This window comes from Lathyrus oleraceus, chromosome 1 (genome assembly GCF_024323335.1).
Source record: "Lathyrus oleraceus cultivar Zhongwan6 chromosome 1, CAAS_Psat_ZW6_1.0, whole genome shotgun sequence".
Taxonomy (NCBI): Eukaryota; Viridiplantae; Streptophyta; class Magnoliopsida; order Fabales; family Fabaceae; genus Lathyrus; species Lathyrus oleraceus.
Window position 1 is genome coordinate 317,924,352 of NC_066579.1, and position 3,639 is coordinate 317,927,990.

Sequence of the window (3,639 nt, forward strand, 5' to 3'; positions counted from 1 at the left end):
TGCAATCTGAAATCATACCAAAGTGAAATGGACGTGTAATCTGAATGGTAATTGCTTGTGCATGGAATTTTGAAGTGTTATGCATAATTCAACCAAAAACTTCTCCTCTTCGAAAATACCATTTGCCAAATCCAAACATGATCATGTGAATAATGGTTGGAAAGGTTTTGATGTAAGGAACAATTGTTATGTTGGGCAAAAATCCATTTGAAGTGTGGAAATTGGAGTTTAAAGTGCAAGGTGCAAAACATGTAAAGGCAAAGTTTCTAAATTTGGCCAATGTTCAAGCCCCTCTGTTTTGATGATGAAAACTTCCAATGAAAAAACCTCCAACATAAAAGTTGTATATCTTTTCAATACAATCAAAATGGACTTAAATTTTGCATCATTTGGATTTTTGATGAAAAAGTTATGAGCACTTGAAGTTGGACTTTTTTGCCTTTCAATGCATTTGGTCCAAAAGGACCTATAATGTCTTGCATTATCACATGTATTTCCTTTGAGATTTTGAAATTTTGTTCAACATAAAATTTGAATTAGACATCTCAAACTTTCCAATTCATTTGATTACACCTCAAAATCATAAAAAATGAATGAGTTATGTCCTTGGGAAGTTGACCTAAAATTAGGGTTTCAGTCAAAATGACCTATAATGTCTTGGAATGGGAGATGACCTTCCAAGATTCAAATCAATTTTTGATGAACATGAAAGTTGTTCATATTTTCATTAAGAACATTTTTGCTTTTGGGATCATCTCCATTTGACCAACACACAAAAAGTTAGGTATCAATGCATTTCAAAATAGTCAGATGAATTGACTGATCAACTTCTCAAGTCCATGACTCATATCTTGATGAATTGATGATTGAGGACACTCAAATAAGTTCAAATATGCATGAAATGATGAGTTAAAGAACTTCCCTTGATTGTATTTGATCATGGGCTGAGGTTGCTTCATGAGCAAGGCATTGTGGTGCACAGATGAATTAGGGTTTCTTTGGGGAACCAACCTCAAACCCTTTGACTAGCTTTGATCAAAATGATGAATTGAGATGCTAGGGAGGCATATTTGATGGATGATAGATTTGGGAACCATTACCATGCTTGCTTTCATCTCCTCTTGGCCATATCTTTGTACCAATGATCTCCTTGAAGCTTTGGACCTTGTGATTGCTCAAGCTACAAACAAAAGATGTTAGTGACATATTTTTGTGCTTTTGGTTAATAAACAAAATAAGAAAAGCAATGATATATAATTCAAACATGCTTGGTGATCTCAAACCACTCACAAGAGGTCCCACCCAAAGGTAAGGGGAACCAAGATGCTTATGATCCTTGAGGCAATGCAAATGCAATGTTATGATGCCATGAGGGATCTTAGGGACAAAATTGGGGTCTTACACTCCTGAGGCAATACGTTTAAGATTATTCCCTTTTTCCCTCAGGGATAAAGCCCTATCATGGTTAGATTCCCTTCCACCCAATTCCATTACGACTTGGGATAACCTTAGAAGAGTATTCCTTGCTAGATACTTTCCCCCAAGTAAGACCGCCGTTCTTCAAAACTATATAACTAGATTTACCTAAAACCAAGGAGAATCGTTGTTTGAAGCTTGGGAGAGATATAAAGAGTTGTTAAGAGCATGCCCATATCATGGCTTAGGAAATTGGTTAATCATTCAAACCTTCTATAATGGACTTAACTATAACACTAAGATGACCATCGACGCTGCCGTAGGCGGTGCTCTGATGAACAAACCTTATCCTGAAGCTAGTGCCCTCATCGAAGATATGGATCAAAACCATCAATCGTGGGGAGTCGAACGAGCGACAGTTGAGAAGAAGGAAGCCCAAGGAGGAGTGCATGAACTAAGCTCTATAGACATGATGCAAGCTAAAATGGACGCATTAGCCCTTAAGGTCGAGCATATGTGCATAAACCTGAATATTGTAGTCGCAGTTTCGTCGGATTTTGAGATATGTGGAACCAAAGGACACCAATCTGCAGAATGCAGTCTATTGAATGAAACCCACTCTGAGCAAGTGAACTACACCCAAGGGAACCCATATTCAAATACCTATAACCCTGGATGGAGGAATCATCCGAAGTTCTCCTATAAAAACAATAACCCTATCCAAAATATTGCACCTCCGAGACAAACTAGTTACCAAGCCCCAAGATCAAATCAACCTATGCAACCTATACCACCAAAGTCGAGCCTTGAGAAAATTATGGAAAATTTTATCACTGCTCAAACCCAACAAAACGAAGAGTTCATGAACCAAAACATTCACGTTAATGAACTGATTACCCAGTTAGGAACCAAGGTTGACCAAATAGTTACTCATACCAAGATGCTTGAAACCCAGATCTCTCAGGTAGCTTTAAACCAAGCCCCTCAGACTACACCTGGAGGACAGTTCCCTGGACAACCCCAACAGAATCTGAGAGGACAAGCCAATGCCATTACCCTACGAAGTGGGAACGCTTATGATGAGCCACCAAACCCAAGATTAAGTGAACCTGAAACTTCTAAGGAATATACCAAACCCACGGACGAAGTAAAAGAACCAGAGGAATCTGAAAACAGGAAGGTCAAGAAAAAGGAGAAAAACCTAAAGATAAAACTTACGTACCACCCCCTCCATATAAAACACCTATACCATATCCGCAAAGACTCAAACAAACCCAGATCAATAACCAATATCAAAAATTTATTAAAGTTATAGAAAAACTTCACGTAGAAATCCCTTTCACAGAAGCCATTACCCAAATACCTTCTTATGCAAAGTTTCTCAAAGACATCCTTACCAACAAACGTAGACTAGACGATCTGAAGCCTTTGGAATGTAATGCCATTTCTGAGAATAAATTAGCAAAAAAGGATAAAGATCCTGGAAATTTCTCCATTCCTTGTCTTTTGGGTAGTCATGTCATCGAAAAAGCTTTTCTAGACTTAGGAGCTAGTGTGAGCTTAATGCCTTTAGCGGTTTGTGAGGGGTTAAACTTAGGAGAATTACAGCCTACTAAGATGTCACTTCAGTTAGCCGATAGATCTGTTAAGTATCCGATAGGCATTTTAGAAGATGTCCCTGTTAGGATAGGTCAGTTATTTATCCCTACTGATTTTGTTGTCATGGACATCAAAGAAGATAATGATATACCAATCCTTCTAGGTAGACCGTTCTTATCAACTGCAGGAGCCATAATAGATGTCAAGAGAGGAAAATTGACCTTTGAGGTAGGTGACGAGAAAATAGAATTTATACTTTCGAAATTTCTTATGGCACATGTGATGGGAGATGCATGTTATGCCTTAGATATCATTGATGAGTGCGTTAGAGAATTAGAACAAGAAGAAATCATAAAAACAATTAAGTTACCATCAACCCCCATAATGGAAGATGATGACTTTAAGAAACCCTACATCGATGATAACCTTTACGAATGTTTATCCCTTATCCCAGATCCTATGCCATGCCCTAAGAATCCAACCTTAGAACTTAAGGAACTGCCTAAGAATCTGAGATATGAGTTCCTCGATGAAGAGATGAACCGTCCAGTTATAGTCAGTGCTACCTTGAGCCAAGAGGAAACAGACCAACTTTTAGAAGTTTTACGAAGATATCCCTCAGCC

General features: G+C 38.1%; 1 non-coding gene across 1 annotated transcript; it reads right to left on the minus strand.

The window, feature by feature from the left end:
* Window positions 1-1,555: 1,555 nt before the first annotated feature.
* LOC127116272 (small nucleolar RNA R71) lies at window positions 1,556-1,662 on the minus strand. The gene has a single exon (XR_007801232.1). It is a non-coding gene; the product is annotated as a small nucleolar RNA R71 (small nucleolar RNA).
* Between the last annotated feature and the right edge of the window lie 1,977 nt (window positions 1,663-3,639).